The sequence below is a fragment of the Pseudophryne corroboree genome, chromosome 2 (genome assembly GCF_028390025.1).
Source record: "Pseudophryne corroboree isolate aPseCor3 chromosome 2, aPseCor3.hap2, whole genome shotgun sequence".
Taxonomy (NCBI): Eukaryota; Metazoa; Chordata; class Amphibia; order Anura; family Myobatrachidae; genus Pseudophryne; species Pseudophryne corroboree.
Window position 1 is genome coordinate 389957070 of NC_086445.1, and position 18286 is coordinate 389975355.

Sequence of the window (18286 nt, forward strand, 5' to 3'; positions counted from 1 at the left end):
ACGTACAGTATGTTTAATTTTTATGCTGTGATTTGTTCTTATCACAGTTGTTTTACTGTAATAACACAATAAGAAACATGTAAGAAACAGTATGAAAGAGTAATATTATAAAACCAAACAGGTTATCACTTGATGGAAGTGTTTAGGGAATACATTTCTTAAGTATCTGCTACTTATTTTATGGTCAGATAGAGTTTCTAAAAATAACCTTTTAATAAATGGGATTAATTAATGTAAGGCAATTTACTTAATTACTTTCAATCATTTAGCAGTTAAAACATCTAAATAGGGGGTGTTAAAACTATCCAGGTCATATATTTACAGTATTGTATTATTGCTTGCAATGCATCATACAGTATTGTAAGTAGACTGTACCAAACAGTCCTATGATCAGTAGGATTTACAGCCGATCGGGATGCCGGCCGTCAGTATACCGACAACGGCATCCCGATTATCAGTATGCCGGCCACAGGGTGAGTGCAGAGTACCCTTGCAGGCGCAGTTGGTTGCTGCACTCACCACAGGTTCTGTTCCCACTCTATAGGTATCATGGACACCCACGAGTGGGAATAGCCCCTGTTAGCCGGGATTCCAACTGTCGGCATTTTCAGCGGTCGTGATCCCAGCATCGGTATCCTGACCGCTGGGATCCCGACTGCCAGCAACTTGACTGCATACCAAACATACAGTATATGTAATAATGTGTATCTTATATTGTATGTAAATCAAAAAAGCATAGAACACTGAAAGCATTAATTACATACTGTATTATATTTACATTTGCAGTCATGACTGTAGGTGGGGAAAAAAACCTCTCTTTGAGTGTATTGGTATTAAATATTTTAAATGTATCTAACCCAATGGTTACCAATTGGGTATGGTGGCATACTGGGGTGCCACAGGGAACTTGCAGGATTGCCACGGGTTGTTGGTCCACAACAAAGTCAAATTATGTAGGGTTAATGTGATAGGCAAAACCAATGCTGGTGGCTGCCAATCATAAAATATGTGGACAAACAGAAGTGCATATTAAACCTATGGATGACAGGTAAGTACAATTTACTTAATGTCATTTTTTTGTTAAGTATCTCAATAAGAAACTTTAGGCTTAAGAGTGATATGGAAAATACGTGAATACTTTGGGACGCTGTGATTTAAGAAAGTTAGGGAACCACTGATCTGACCTGTTGGCTATAAGAGCTAAAATATCAACTTTTATTCACAGAAACAGACTGATGATCAAGGATAAATAATAGTCAAATATTAAAAATGTACAAATATAAATGTACAAAATATGAAAAAATTAATGTACAATGTTTTTGATATTTTGGGGTCTACTCATGTATGCATCGTAAGTGTAAATAATAGTTACTTTTCATTACATATCGCATCCATTTAATGCAATATATACACTAAGTAGACAAAAGTGATTGGACAATCCCTGGCAAGCAAAATGGTGTGCCCTGCAGCAGACACATGTTCATGAAGGTATAAAACTGTTAGATGGGCACTGATTAGATCATTTGCAAACAAAATGGCTTGCAAGAAGGCGTTAACCAAATTTAAAATGTGGATCATCGTAGGCTGCTCAATTGGAGGTACAAGTGTGAGAAGCATTGTGGATGTTAGGAAAGTTCTTAAATCCACTGTGTCTTTTGTCAACAATGCGCGGAAGACAAATGGTAATTGCAGGAATGCACTTGATTCTGGAAGACCTCCAAAACTGCAATCCAGGGACTAGGTTATATAGTTATATTGTCGGCAGTCGGGATCCCGACAGTCAGGATACCGATGCCAGAATCCTGACCACTGACAATGCCAACAGCCAGAATCCTGGCTGACAGGGGCTATTCCCACATGTGGGTGTCCATGACATCCAAAGAGTGGGACTAGAACCTGTGGCGAGTGCAGTGAGCCACTGAGCCTGTAAGGGGATTTATAGCACTTGACTTGCTGCCAGGATCCCGGAAGTTGGGATTCTATACCCAACGCGACTGGAGAGTGCTAACCAGGGAGCTGCAAGAGAACAGAGGTCGTCCCATGCATACCATTGTACATAAGTTCCAAATAGCCACTAATGTGCCATTTTTGACAAGAACACTTCATAGGAGGCCCATGCACTTGGAAATTTTGTGTGAGCAGCTGCTCATAAACCTCTAATCACAAAGAAGAATGCAGCCCAGCACTTGTAAAGAGTGCAACAACTGGACAGTGGAACAATGGTGGTGAGTGTTATGGAGTGACGAATCACAATTTATATTTTTTAGATCAGAAGTATGTGTCGGGGTTTTGTGTTTGCCAGGAGTCTGATGCCAGAGTGTACAGTACCTACAGTAAAGCATGGAGTTTGGGCTTTTTCAGCTGTTTATGCATGGATCCACTACTTGTAATGCATGGTCACATTAACTCTGGGAAGTAGGAGTCATTATTCATAACTCTGTTATATTAGAATGACAATGCCAATTCAGTAACCTGGATGGACTGGCCAACTCAGAGTCCAGATGTTAACCCCACTGAGAGCCTCTGTGCTGAATTGGAGTGATGTCTGCATTCTAGGTGACTCGACCACCTTCTGTTGTCCAGGAACTTGAAGAGAGTTTGCCAAGAAGGGTGTCTGCAATAATCACTGCATGTGGTGGACCTACAAAACTACTGACACCAATAAAATATTGATGATCTATTTGCTGTCAGTGTCCAATCACATTTGTCTATATAGTGTAATTTTGTTTGTTAAGTTTCAATTCATAAATACTTACCTTTCCAGCAAAGCAATCCAGTATACAGGGCTCTGGTGATTCTGTCTTCAGCTGAAGTCCTCTGCAAACAGTGGCAGGCAGGTTCCTTCTGCTCATGCCCTGGGTGCTGAGCTCAGGGGAGGCTGCAGTAGCTGCTGGTCTTAAAAGGGGGTGATGCAAGTGCTGGGTGATGTGCAGAGATCAGGGAAGTTTTAAACTTTTCTGCCTTTTCTTATTGAAGTTCAGATTTCCCCATCCTTTGATGGCAAATATGAACACAGCAGGGAAATAGAAATCTGAGCTTTTTGTTCTTTAATGAATTGCACTCATCACTGTGATTTAGGCAGTGGGTGGGTGTGCCCATGGAAAATACCTGTTTTCAGCAGAACAGTGCTTTTCTATGCTCTATGAAAATACCCTTAAGTGTTCTTATAAAAAAAAATCATGCTAGGCCAAAGTGTAGGGTGTTATGCATACGAGTTTAGTATGTTTGCCAGTACAGATGGTGTAATGTTTTGCATTACTGACTCACAGCACTGAGGTCATGAGTTTGATTCCCACCATGACCCTGTGTGGAGCTTGTATACTCTCCCCATGCTTGTATGGGTTTTCTCAGGGAACTCTGATAAACTCCCACAATCCAAAAATATACTGGTACTGTAGGTAAATTGTCTCCCGACAAAAAATTTAGCCTAGTGTGTCGAAGTCGAAAATATTACAGCCATACACATCACGGACAAACTCTACACAGATGGCCTCCATGCGCGTATTTGTTCTGCCGTGTGCATATTCGCAGGTTGCGTATGACCGCTCACGCGGTCCTGCGTATTAGCATGTGGTATGAGTAATTACGGTAGCATTGGTACTCGCATGGAAAAGCTACAAAGACATATCTCATATTTAATCCACATAGTGCACAATGTACACATAGCCCACACACACCACACCAGCAAGTTATACTTGTTTAAAAGGTGCAACAACAAAGGGATTCACCTTTACAGGATATGAGGGGACAGCATTAGGTTATAAGGTGGTGTTTGGTATCCAACTGTAGGGTATTTTAAGGGCAACATTCCGGTAGCAGTTTGCAGAAGATAGCCCGCTCCTGCGCATAGTTATGCGCAGGAATAGGATATTAATATTATACTGTGTTTACTGTACTTTGATATTCGGCAGGAACCCAGTGGAGACCAACTGCAAGTACACCTGGAACAGACATCGCCCACCTATTCAAACCAACCTATGGCCCCTCCTGTACTGTAAATGACCAGCCCTTTACCTATGGATGAAGAGATTACAGTTTCCATTGTATTAGGTTTTGGACAAATGTATAAAAGGCCAGCTGCAGGCCCGGTCATACACAATCTCTGAAGGTCATCTACCTTGATTGACTGAGGACCGGGTAGCGCAGGCGAACAAACGTATGTACCATTGACTGTAGCCTTTTCTCTTATTGTATTGCATTATTGTTGTAACCCCCTGCTAGTAAATAACCGTTGGTGGGTTGGACCCCAACATAGTTTTAAAATACAATTTGGTGTCGTGTCCCTTTTCCTGCTAGGGTTTAAAGTGTATTTACAGCCACTCGGGCTGCTGCATTGTACTATCAGCGTGTAGGCCTGTGTACGCAAACTGTGTACTTATTACGTCCGTTCAGCGTAGGTACGCAGAGTGCGCACACGGTATGATCTTGTGTATGTAAGGTGTGTAAACAGTACAGAGGTTAAGGATTACATACAGAGGCCGCAGCGGCTTGAACTTTGGTGAAATAAGGTATTGCTTTTTGTCCTATAAAATAATCAGCATTCACAAGTGTGTGCATGTACATGTGTTTAGGGCAGATTAGTTGGGCCAAGTGGTTTTTATCTGCCATCAAATTCTCTGTTTCTATGGGTACAGTTTTCGAAAGCATAAAAAAGGTTGATTAGTGATAGATGACTTAAAAATACTGTTTGATGGCTCCAAAATAAATCTATTGTATTATACTTTATATTTATACTGTGCTTTTATAGAATAAAAGGATTGCTGTAATCACTTACAAAATAGTTTCATGGTACTTTACCCTTACAACACATACTGTGTATCTGGAACAAATTGATTCAATGGACTCTGTTATAGACGGTCCTTAAGCTTCACACATTAGTCCCATATGGCTTGAACAATTACTGTACTTAACATCTTTGCCTTGGAATTCAAATCTTTGCAGTACAATTTTATCTTTTCAGTTTCATATTATTTATATGGAGCTTTTACATTTTAATCCAAATTATTTTGTGTATACATATTATGTATAAGTAATATAAAGATTAGCAGTTAGTTTTATGCTAAATAGAGGCTGTTACCAATTAATAATTTGAGAAGGACCCAACAGAGGTTTAACACCAGTTTGACGGTCAACCATCTGCCTATATGGATTTTATGCTTCTTCCAAGAGTTTAATATTTATTCAGAACAATATGATTTTACCTTGTGCACAGTAAACTTTCATTTTATCGAAGCCTGCATTCATATGGCTCCCTGGAAACACTACAATTTCAGAGGATTATCTATTTAATGAAGTTAAACATTGGCATACTGTAAGCATTTACCAGCAGAGTTACTTTTATGAAGTTTTAAGATAACTCTACTGGCATTATAATTTAAATATACAGTTTTAACACCAACTACAGTTCATACTAAAATTCTAAAATATTACTAACTCCTATGCACATTTGGTAGTAAGATGTGAATATATAACAACTTACTTGAGGTTCTCAGTATTCACTGAACTATACATTTCAACTGTGTCTCAGACAACTAGCAGTGAAGTGTCCAGTGTTATTGATCATAAAATTAAAAAAATAATTGTTGCACTACAAATGAATCATGCAATAGTCTAAAAATATAACAAAACTTGACATAAATTTCTTTGTAAATGAAAAAGGTATTTGGTTAGTCAGGCAATGCATTACTTGCATTACATCTTGATGCCCAGAACCCATCTCTGGGGCATGATTCACCTGCACCCAGTACATAAAGTTATATACCAGGTTCCCAGAATTACCCACTAAGTTCTGTGTGGCATATTGTTAACTGGGGGAAATGCATGGCATGTGTACACTATGACAACTAGGCTTCTAGTACAGCATAGCTGCTATTACAGCTTGGATGCTTGTCACTTATTGCTTCGGGAGCTGTTGGGAGTTGTACTGTAGTATAGCTCTGTGATATGTGCTCTGTAAATAGCCTGAAATATGTATCCATTTTAAAATGCAATTTCCAACAGCCTGTAGAACTTCCTTTTGCAACATTACCAGGAATAGCGGAGCCTGAGAGGACCAAACACATACAGTACACTATATACAGTGGTGGTTTTAGGTGCGGGCTAGCATGAGGGTGCTGCTGCAGTCACCCTGCCAGCACTGGACTGCTGCCCTCACTGTGCTTTCTGCCCTTCACTGGCCGTTACCCACCACTGACTTCCGCCCAGCTACACGTTGGATGAAAAGAAGGTATGAAGTGGCCACAGAGATGGACAGAAAGCTGGGAGACCTACTGTCATGGCCGGACCTGGTAGGGATGGGACACAGACACACAATCACTCACTCACTCACTCACTCACATTCTCTCTCATTCTATAGAGGGGTTTTACCTACACAACATGTGTAAGAACCTCTACCAGCTGCAACATGTATAAGGGGCTCTACCTTGCGCAATGTGTGTAAGGTGCTCTACCTGCTGCAATGTGTAGAAGGGCCTCTAAAGGGCGCAATGTGTATAAGGGGATCTACCTGGTGCAACATGTATAAGGGTCTCTACCTGACATAATGTGCGTAAAGGGCTCTACCTGGTATAACATGTGTAAGGGGCTCTACCTGGCACAATGTGTGTAAAGGGCTCTACCTCACACAACATGTGTAAGGGGCTCTACTTGGCATAACATAAGGGGCTCTATCTAGCGTAATGTGTGTAAGGGGCTCTACCTGGCATAATGTGAATAAAAGTGGCTCTACCTGGTGTAATGTGTATAAGGGGCTCAGCTTTACTGTGGTGTAATGCATGTTAGGGGATCTAACATGGTATAATGTGTATAAGGGGTACTACTGTGTGGTGTAATGTGACTGATGGACATTACTGTGTGGTGTTAAAGTGAATTGGTATTATTCTGTGACCACTCCCCTTCCCCATGAAGCCACAGCCCTATATTTTTGCCACGCACACCAGGCACACACTGTCTCTGTTTTGAATTGGGGGGCACCTATGGAAGCATTCAAACTGGACGCCACAAGTTCTAGAACCAGCCCTGACTATATAGGATCAACAGAAAGTATAATCAAACAGGAATTCTTTTCTGTACAAACTGGAACAAACATTCTGCTTTTAGTATGGAAGAAGAAAGAAAGATCAACGCAATTCACCTTGAATTGCATCATCACCCTGCCCAATTTTCCTCCAAGAGTGGAGGATAGTGGAGGAGGCGGCGGTGAGAGGAAAGTGAGAGGGACTGTGGGCAGGGGTGAGTAAAATGCCGGAGACACCTGCCCACCTTTCCGGGTGGCTGATAGTGCCAGCCAATTTTTGGGAGCCTCCCGGCCGTTGCGGGAGATAAGACAGTGAACACGGTTGAGAACAGTAGTTGCAATAACAAAATGACACATCTGACAAAGACTTTATGCTTGGCTCAGTCTGAGAGTTGTATGCTAACCTTCTGAGCAGCAATATAGTTATGTATGTACTTTGTATGCAATCAGTAGAGTGCTACTCCAGTACAATACATTCAAGAAAAAGCAGATTCCAGCTTACTGACTTTTCTGAGGCACCTTTGCTAAATAATTGGAAAAAAATCCAACAATAGAATGAAAGGAATGGGAGCAAATGAAGACTAAGCTATCTGTAGCAGGAATGATTTATCTGTGCGAGAGGAACTGTAGGCATGAAGTACAGTATCTGCATGTCACTACCAAAGAGGAAATGAAATGACAGCATAAAACTTACACAATGAAACTGAGGGTTAGCTGCAGTTTTGTAAACTGTAGTTAAAACCCTTTTACTTGGTTCTTTGTGTGCTGTGGTTAGTGCAGGGTTAACACTCGCTCTCCATAGACTAGGGGAGGGTGTCTGCAGGCAGCACTGTTTATAGCCTTATGTCAGGCGTAGGACTGTTATCCTGTTTTACCAGAGTTCCTGCCACTCAGTCAGTCTCTTCCCCAGCCTTGTGGGTCCGATGAATGCCAGGAGTAAATGGAGACACTATGCAGCTTTCCACTTCCTGGTTACGGGGCAGAGATTCCTCATAGGGCGCTGCTCCTGTCTCTCTGCTCTGACTAGGTAAAAGAGGGTGTGCCTACTCGTGTCTCCCAATCTGGGCTACACCAGGTACACAACAGATGTGCCGGCGCATGCTAGGGTGATTGTGGAGGGATGCGGCTGGGTGCACCCACAGGGCAAATGCGCTGTGGGCAAAGCACACTCCGCACTGCCCTAGTTACGCCCCTGATCAAAATTCAGCCTGGACGTAGTTGTACATTTAGTCACATTGCCTATGTGAACCACTCATACAGATGTAGCCACCTTTATCTTGAGCGGCTGAGGCGTTTGTCCCGATCGAGCATACGCAGCGTACTGGGGCGTAGGGAGGCGCGCCTAGTCACAGAGAGGCTATCTAATCGCACGGAGACAGACGTTTGGCGTTTGGCGTTACCTTTACGTGTAATACCTGCGATCATCCACCAGATGTCGCTTTTTACAATCACCACTGCGCATGCGTGTGGGCTCCCGTAAAATATAATACTGAAATACTGTATACTGTATAGTAAGGACTACTTTACTAGTGCGTCTCGTTACGCTGAATCCCGCAGACAAAGCAACATAAAACCAGTAGTGTACACTGACGCAAATGGACGTGTTAGAGGTTCATTATTGCCTAATGATATTAGGAATATTGTACAGTATGTTAGCATCCTAATCCCGTAGCCATTATGGCTTAATCAAAACTAATGGATTTATTCATTTGTCTGCGGCGAAGTGGTGAAGTGTTCCGCTTCCTATACTCAGAGTCCCGTGTTCGATTCCTAAAGTACTGTACAGCGAACGCATGTTAGTTTTTTCCAGACACTTTATAATTTTTTTTATTCACATAAACCAGGGCAAAGCTGCAGGAGCAGATGTACTGTTAAGGTTCTTTGCACCATACGGTACACATACAATTCTGTAGCAGGGCAGACTCAATCGAAATGGCTACTGCCTGTGACTCCTTGCCCCATGGAGGCCCTCAGCTATGGAGCGAGTGATGACATAGATTTTGCGGACAACGGGGCAGTGCTGAAGGTGCGTCACAATCCCCTCGCTAAAATACATAGGGGAGATAGGAATAAGCGAGGTCTATGCACATTATGGTACACCGGACTTGATCGCACTATGGAGCAATGCTGAAGGAGCGTCACAAACCCCTCGCTAAAATACATAGGGGCGATAGGAATAAGCGAGGTCTATGCACATTACGGTACACCGGACTTGATCGCATAGCACACTGTCAAAATGGCCATCGCCCCTGAACCCCCACCACGTGGCAGGCAGCGCTCGGAGATGGAGTGAGAGATAACAGTAGTCTTGGAGGCTACGGGGCAATGCTGAAGGAGCGTCACAATCCCCTCGCTAAAATATACGGGCGATAGGGATAAGCGAGGTCTATCATTACGGTACACCGGACTCGATCGCATAGCACACTGTCAAAATGGCCGTCGGCCCTAAACCCCCACCACGTGGCAGGCAGCGCTCGGAGATGGAGTGAGAGATACAGTAGCAGTAGTCTTGAAGGCTACGGGGCAATGCTGAAGGAGCGTCACAATCCCCTCGCTAAAATAACAGTACACAGAGGCAATGAGGTCCCGAAGAATGATCAAATAATAAATACTGTATAATCTACAGTATACAGACCCAAAACAAGGACCCCACACAGTGCATGTTTTGCCTGTAAACCAGCAAGTGCACAGGTGTACTGTATTAATTACTCACTGACACATTTTAAAAGGTCCATACAGTAGGTGGAGCTAATTATTTCACTTGTGATTCTGTGAGACCTGCAAAACATGCACTGTGTGGGGTCCTGAGGACTGAGTTTGAGAACCTGTGGTCTAATGTAAATAAAGATCAATGTGGTGGGGTGTAATGTGAATAAGGGTGTATAAAAGGCTGTTAGGAGTAATGTGGTACTATCATATGATGTAACGAGAATAAGAGACACTACTGCATGATATAATGTGAATAAAGTTGCAGTACTGTGTTGTGTCATTTCATCTGGGGGTATTATTGTGTTACCATGCCCCTTCCCAGCAAGAACATGCACTGTTTTGGGCTGGCACTAAATGTGCACATTGTTCCTATTTAAATTATAAGGGGTAGGAGCGCCAAAATGGGTGATGGTGCTGGGAAAGGGGTGCAGGGTTAGAGGCGGAACTAGCATCTGTGCAAGAGGGCATCAGCCAAAATCTAGCTTAGGGCATCATGTTGGTCAGGTATGGCTCTGATAATACTGTATACTGTACTCTTACTGTACTTTGCATTTAATAGAGATACTGTTTGCACACAGGTTTTACATGAATCATTGCAGGAGTGTCTCATTTGGCAATCTAAAATATACAATGACTATGGGTGGGGATACAGTAGGTAAGTTCTGTCACCATAAGCTGTCTGCTGTGTATAGCAGATTTCCATCTGGGATGCATTTGTGTGTTTGTAATAAGAAAAAAACATTTTACTGTACATTTAGTGGACCAACGGTATCCCGGCCACTAGTATGCTGGCAGCAGGGCGAGCACAATGAGTCTCCTTGCGGTCTTGCTGCGCTCGCCACACTGCACTCGCTGTGTGCGGGCTTGGTGGCATGCTGTGCTTGCTACAGGTTCAATTCCCACTCTACAGGTGTCGGGGACGCCCAAGAGTGGGAATAGTCCTGTTTTTCTGGTATTCCGGCTGCCAGCATTGCCAGCTGTTGGGTTTCCGACGTCCATGTCCTGAACACTGGGATCCCTACAGCAGGCACCTTAAACGTATACCAGGTTAAGTAAGAATAACAAAAGCCGGTAACACGCTAGGCAATATATCGCATGATACAGTATATCTGTCTGACGAGTATCAGAACAATACGTATATCAGCCATATAATCTAGTATACCCATCGCCTGCAATGTCTGCCAGATAGACATCGCTCCATTGTGTACCCTGCATAAGAATTTTCATTTGGTTTATAATGTATCAAGAAATAAGAATTAAAAAAAATGTATATTCAATTCAATTAAGTATAATTTAAAATTTCAGTATTTGTTTATTTTCATCTTACGCTTTTTGTTGAAGGGGAGTGCTCTATCTTCTACATCCTTACAATGACTCTGGCTGGTCACCATGACTAAGATGGCACCGGTGTACTATTGCGCATGCATGATTCCATGCAACCCACTGTGTTAAGTGCCCCAGTGCTACACTGACATGCACCACCTACTGTAGCTCCTCAGTGGAGAGACTACCGTTTACTGCTGATATCACTACCTCTGTATGGTTCCAACACTGTTGTGTATTTACCTCTGTTACTGTTGTTCCTTAATAAACCTGCAAGCCTGGTTTAGGATAGCTGTATATCCTAAACTCCATTTCACAATTCTGATGCTGCTGCCTATTGTAAACCTCCTAGTTTCTATACCAATAGGACATATCAACACTTTTGCCTTAAATGGACCAAAAGACTACAGATATGTCTTCCGGCATTGTTGCCACACATGCATGTCGCAGAATATCGGGAGCGCGTGTCTGCACTCGCCATCCATTCAGTTTATATGGGGGACGCACGGGTGTGATTGAGTGCGGTGTGCCATGATGCGTACCCATTACAGTAATACTATAAAGTGCTGCATGGCGTAACAACAAACTAGGTGGGCACTACTTCATTGTTCCCAAATTTTGCACTGGTATTGGTTGAAAATAAAAGTGCTGTAAACCTGAATAGGTTACATTTTAAGTACCAGCCTCCTGTTGTTGTTATTATTATTATTATTATTATTATAATATAAAATTTAAGTTCTCATGAGCAGGGCCCCCTACCCTCATGTGCTTTTCCTTCTCATTCTTAGACTATCTTCTACTCCATACTCCCTACAACTTCACCTAACCCTCAGTTTCTTCCACCCTGGTGCTTAATTCTGTGTCATGTCCAGTGGCGTAGCTAGACATTTTGTTCCCCCAACCAAGTTTCTGTCAATTTCCATTTCAAAAGGGTGTGTGGCCTCATTGTAAGGGGTGTGACCTCACTGCAAGGGGCATGGTATTGCAGGAAAAGATTACCTTATACACCAGTTTTGCATCCTGCACGCCCAGACATTGGCCCCCACAGGAAAAAAAAATTCTGATTCAGGCCCCTTACATTATTTGTAATTTTTCCTCCTTATAGTAATGACACTTATACATTACGCCACACACTACAATCCCCTTACACATAATGTGACACTCCGTTATGCCCATGACACATTATACAACACACCGTCATGCTCGTTGCCAGGGGTGTAATGCTAGTAGAAATGTTTATGTACAATGCACTTGTCCTACATTGCCTTGTGTGAGGATACCGGGTTCCAAATCACTCAGTCATGGTGGTAGATGAAAAACCAACAGTGGTTTATTGAACAGAATGGGTTATAAACAGCTCAGCACACTTCTGTGATCCAATTCTACACGACAATTCCCTCCTGGAACTCCTGACAGAACATTACTTCTTAGTTAGTCTCCTGCCACTCTCTGACCTTCTCTGTCAGATCTCTCTCCCCCCAGCAGAGCTCACTCCTTTTGTTATACCCTCCCCTGTCTATTCATCACACAAGCTGGTCAGTCAGGAGTAGAGACGAGGTGTCTGGACTCTTGTACACAATAGAGTGCACAGGATCAGATTACCTGCATCTCCATACAGAACCTGTTTACTACATATCCTACTGATCCTAATCACATCTGAGTGTACAGCTAGGGGACTTACATTACAATGAACTGATTTAATTATGTTACTAACACTCTGGCATGGACTTATTCGGTTAACAATTACATTGAATATATAATAACCAAATAAACTACATATACCAAATATAACCTAAAATATAACTGTACAATATAATAACCATACAATACAATATTGCCTAACATATAACTAATAACATATTGGCAATTGGTGAAGTCCATGTGTAGGACCAGGGCTAGGAAAGTAACCACGTATCTTTTACCACTGTGCGACACGACGCTCCGGCTGTGTCATCACGTGTCGTCACATTACCTTCCCCTACTTTCTCGCCCTGTGTCCTAAGTAGCTTAAGCTTGCTGAGCACAGTGATGCTCTTCTACATCAGACAGTCTGTGCCCCATCATAACAATGACTGGCTGGTTGCTCTAGTGGGTCTGGTGGTTTAATTAATAGCATTGTACAGCTTGTAGGGAGCCCACAAGCGTCCCATGTCCAAAGTCTGTGGTAATTGTCATGAGGCTTGTGTGGGAATTTCTTTCCCCGGTCTGGTGGGTGTGTGTCCCACAGTACATAAATCAATACAGTCTTACCAGGGTCCGGTGGAAACGTGATCAGCAGCCCATAGTTCTTGTATTTCCCCCCAGTGTCTCATCCAAATACATTAATCAAAGTCCCCTTTGTAGACAGCCGCTGGGTTGGGGTAACAGCATGTGCAACAGTGTAATTCAGTAAGTCCAATAACTGCGCCTGGGGACTTAATAATTCCCCTACACCCAACTGGGTAACCTCAAATTTCAGATAGTCACAGTTTTCCTCCATAAACATAATCTGATCTCTGGGGCCCTCACTCTCCCTCCCCAACAATGTATTCCCTGGGAACCTCACTTCCATCACCTCTGGTGCATCAGGACAGTAGCTTGCCTCCCCCAAACAAGAACCACGGGTATGGTAATTGTCAGGGCACAATGGGGATTCCTTCATGCCAGAAGTTTCTTCTGTGCTATCCTGGGTAAATGCTTCCTCCAGCCTGGCTGGCTGGGTAACTTGTGGGATCCTACTCTGAGTCTTGTATGCTTTGGCCTGGAGTACAATCTGCTCAGCTTCCTTGTGTGTACCCACCAACTCGACCATGGTTGTACTGGAACATGGATGTAGGTTCACAGGGACAGTGGCATTACCTTCTCCATTCACTGCTACATGTCCTGGCTGAACACCATTGTCCTGGTTAAAGTCAGTCATTTCACCTTGCACACAATGCCAGTCCAAAACACATTCAGGTGCCCTAGGGTAGAGCAACATGTTCCCTTCCAGTTCCTGAGCTGATGCTATTTTCACCATGTCTTATACCTGGATTTTCTGAGTCACAGGGAAGATTCTGGCATTCAGACTGCAGCTCCTTACCATCAAGTTCACTGAATGGGAACAGACCTCCAGAATCTTCTGGGAGAGATACAATAGCTGGGGATACACTGGGCCCTTCCTGAACATCCTTTTCTGATAAAATAACTGGGGCAGCCATGAACATAGCTTCACAATAGGCCTCCCTCAGCCGAATATGCTGATCAGGCTGAAGTGAGACACTGTCTGCACTAGCCATGCTTATAGTTGGGACATTACCACCCACTGCTGCCCTCGCAGAGATCTCCTCTTCCACCTCTGAAAATGGGAAGGCATAGTGCATCTTCTCCTGGGGTGTGTGAATGACAGACCCCACTTCCTTCTCATTTTCAGTAGCCTCCCCCAAACACAACACCATAAATGGCTCAGTAGCCAGGACTGGTTAGTGCTCACCTGAAGGATTCCCTTGGAGGCTCTGTTGCTCGAGTGGTGGTCGGGTGATAGTAGCGACTTCTTCCTCAATGTCTCGCCATGCTGGGGTATCTAGGGGCCCCCGATCCAATGCCACTTCCTCTGGCTCTGTCCAGGAAGAGAATTTACTCTGCACTTGCCCTTCCGTCTCTGTATATTGTATACTTTGTGTCATTTGGGCCACTGTTTCGATCACTTCCTCCCTGAATTCCTCAAACTCTGGCTCCCCTAGCAGATTCCATGTGGCTGCTTCACTTCTGCAGTGCATGAACGCATTCCCCAGATGACACAACTTGTCCTGTATGCTGGATACTCTCCACCTGCTGATTACCCGCTGAGCTTCATTCCAGTACTCCCAAATGTACTGCATTTTGGTAACTATAAATGACAGATCCGGCTTCCCAGCCTGCCGATATGCTGACAAACTTCCAACCACAAGCTCCACTGCCCTGGTTCCATTACTGGTCTCCTCCGCTGAGGCCTGGACCATATCCTCTTCTTCCTCCTTATCACAAGGGTGCTCAACGTCCCATTGAGCCAGTTTTCCAATTAGGGATTCCTCGGTATCCACTGTATTGATTACAATTTTGTTTCCATGACACAGTCCTTGCAGGATTCCCTTCTTGATGTCTTTGTAATATTGTGCTGCTGCCTCCAATCTGCTGTAATATCTTGCATCCATGCTTGTAACCTGAGTGATCCCTCTGCTTGCCACCAAATGTGAGGATACCGGGTTCCAAATCACTCAGTCATGGTGGTAGATGAAAAACCAACAGTGGTTTATTGAACAGAATGGGTTATAAACAGCTCAGCACACTTCTGTGATCCAATTCTACATGACAATTCCCTCCTGGAACTCCTGACAGAACATTACTTCTTTGCCAGTCTCCTGCCACTCTCTGACCTTCTCTGTCAGATCTCTCTCCCCCCAGCAGAGCTCACTCCTCTTGTTATACCCTCCCCTGTCTATTCATCACACAAGCTGGTCAGTCAGGAGTAGAGACGAGGTGTCTGGACTCTTGTACACAATAGAGTGCACAGGATCAGATTAATTGCATCTCCATACAGAACCTGTTTACTACATATCCTACTCATCCTAATCACATCTGAGTGTACAGCTAGGGGACTTACATTACAATGAACTGATTTAACTATGTTACTAACACTCTGGCATGGACTTATTCAGTTAACAATTACATTGAATATATAATAACCAAATAAACTACATATACCAAATATAACCTAAAATATAACTGTACAATATAATAACCATACAATACAATATTGCCTAACATATAACTAATAACATATTGGCAATTGGTGAAGTCCATGTGTAGGACCAGGGCTAGGAAAGTAACCACGTGTCTTTTACCACTGTGCGACACGACGCGCCGGCTGTGTCATCACGTGTCGTCACACCTTGTACTGTAAGTCGCTGTTTTCTTATTTTGCTAAGTTGTCTATGTACTTTGTTAGGTGCTGCAGAACCCTTCTGGCATCATATAAATTAAGGATAATAATAATAAATATTATTATTATTATTATTATTATTTTATTTTTACTTTTAACGGTGATAGCCAGAACCAGCACTATGTACAATCAGTCATTCTCCTTTTTTTCTTCATTTTTGAAACTTTGTTAAATATATCCATATCTGCAACTTATGAGGTGAAATTAATTCTACATTTATTTGAACACATTCAAAATTCAGAGCAATGCACTCACTTAGATGTCCAATAGTTTCATCCCATCCATCAAAATAAGATTATGCCATGCAAAGATATTAAACCACTTTTAAATTCCTAATCACAAGAGGTGTCTGCAATAAATCTAAAGTCTTTTTGTGTGACTTAGTTATGCAGTTTGCAGCATACAGTATAAAATATGAAATCCTGAGGTGCTTAGGCTTTGCAGAATAGAACATGTGAAAAGAAATGGCAGAGGTGACAATGTGAAACTGGCCCAAAAATAATTTGTAAAGATTTTTAAATTGCAGGTAGTAGAGATAATAGATTTTCATAACCTTGATGATTTGTAAGCTGTTCTATGAATAATTAGCTTTTAATTTGTTGTATTGTGTGTGAAAGCTATATAATGGCATTAATGAACAGTACACTCTTTTGTCTTATATAAATGTTGGTTTGATGGTATGTGTTATACATAACTTTACAGATAATTCCTTTGCAGCAAAGCTTAGTTTATGGATTTAGGGCTGTCAGCCCTTGAGGTCATTACTTTGTGCGTTGCAATTGGTTTTCACTGCAATATAATCAACTGAAAGTATTAAAATAGAAATAGAGAAAAAGATGTATCAATTCATAGAGAAAGATAAAGTTGCAACCAATCAGCTTCTACAGTAACTGTCATTTTTCTAGCACAGCCTTCAAAATTACAGAAGCTTATTGGTTGGTACTTTAACTCTCTCCACTTTCTCTCTGATATTTCTTTAAATTTGGTTTGTGTGACGTTTCTTGAAAAAATAAAACTTGTGACTTTATGAGGAGACCTGGAAAACATGCAGTGGAAGAGAGCATTTGGGAAGCACTGTATTATGGTGATTTTTTTCTATTTAGGTGGTTTGGGGGAATTTGTGTCTTACTGTACTTCCAAAATCAGGAAAATATGTAAGTAAGACATTTAAATTGTTCTGCATACATTATCTACATTCTGCTTGATACAGTATGAATTATTTTGATATTACAGTGTTACCACACAGAACCTAAAACAAAATCACACCATAAAAAGTAAGCTATTCCATCCAAAAAGACTTATGAAGTGGAAAAAAATCTTAAATAGTTTAACCCATTATACTTCAGCCTTTTTTGTCCCAAATATGCACTGAAATATATTCAATTATTTATTTGTCACTCTTTAAAAAAAAACACCACAAGACTTTTAGCATACTCTATGTTCCAAATTTATATGAATGATTTTAATGCCAGAGAAGTTTTTTGGCTGTATAAATGCATAAAGAGGCACATCATGAAATTCCAACATTACTTGTAATAATTTACAGTAGGGGGCGTGTTATTCCTTATAATGGACAAGTGTTCTTAATGAACACAGAATTGATACCATCAGAGCTCCCTTATTACACATATATTTTTTCTAGTAGTTACAGGGATATCTATGTTACTATTACTAATGTTGTGTAAGATTATACATATATTTTCATTTATCTACATAAATTATTGTAATCTACATAATCCTCATAATCTACAAAATGTACTATCAGGCGTACTCTAATTGTCTGGTACAAATTGTCACCTACAGTATATTTTAGTAACTGATGTTTTGTCTTTCTTTATCTTAAAGGTCACTTATGACTAATAGGTCAAACTGTATTTTTTCCAATTAATATAACTGTACTGCCATATGATGCCAAAAGTCATAGTTGTTTTAGTCTTGTTTAAATTATTCATAAAACATGATAAGCTATTGGGTTTATAGTGAGAACGAGCAAACTGATCACATAGAGATGTATTATTCTTTGTTCTCACCATTTGGTTAAATAAACTGTATATGTTATCTAGGTTGTCTTCTAATAATGTAATCCTTCACATACTGTAAAGATTAATAGCTTACACATTTACATTATTGCTAGTTATCACAATTTCTTGAACTTGAAAAGCAAAATTGTTCTCTAATGGGTAAAACCATGTTGCACTGCAGGTGGGGCAGATATAACATGTGCAGAGAGTTGGGTGGGGTGTGTTCAAACTGAAATCTAAATTGCAGTGTAAAAATGAAGCAACCAGTATTTACCCTGC

At 41.7% G+C, this 18286-nt stretch overlaps 1 protein-coding gene across 1 annotated transcript in view; it reads right to left on the reverse strand.

The window, feature by feature from the left end:
- The window catches only part of GABRG3 (gamma-aminobutyric acid type A receptor subunit gamma3), an 832639-nt gene that overhangs the window by 319735 nt on the left and 494618 nt on the right, over nt 1-18286 (reverse strand). The window lies entirely within an intron of this gene.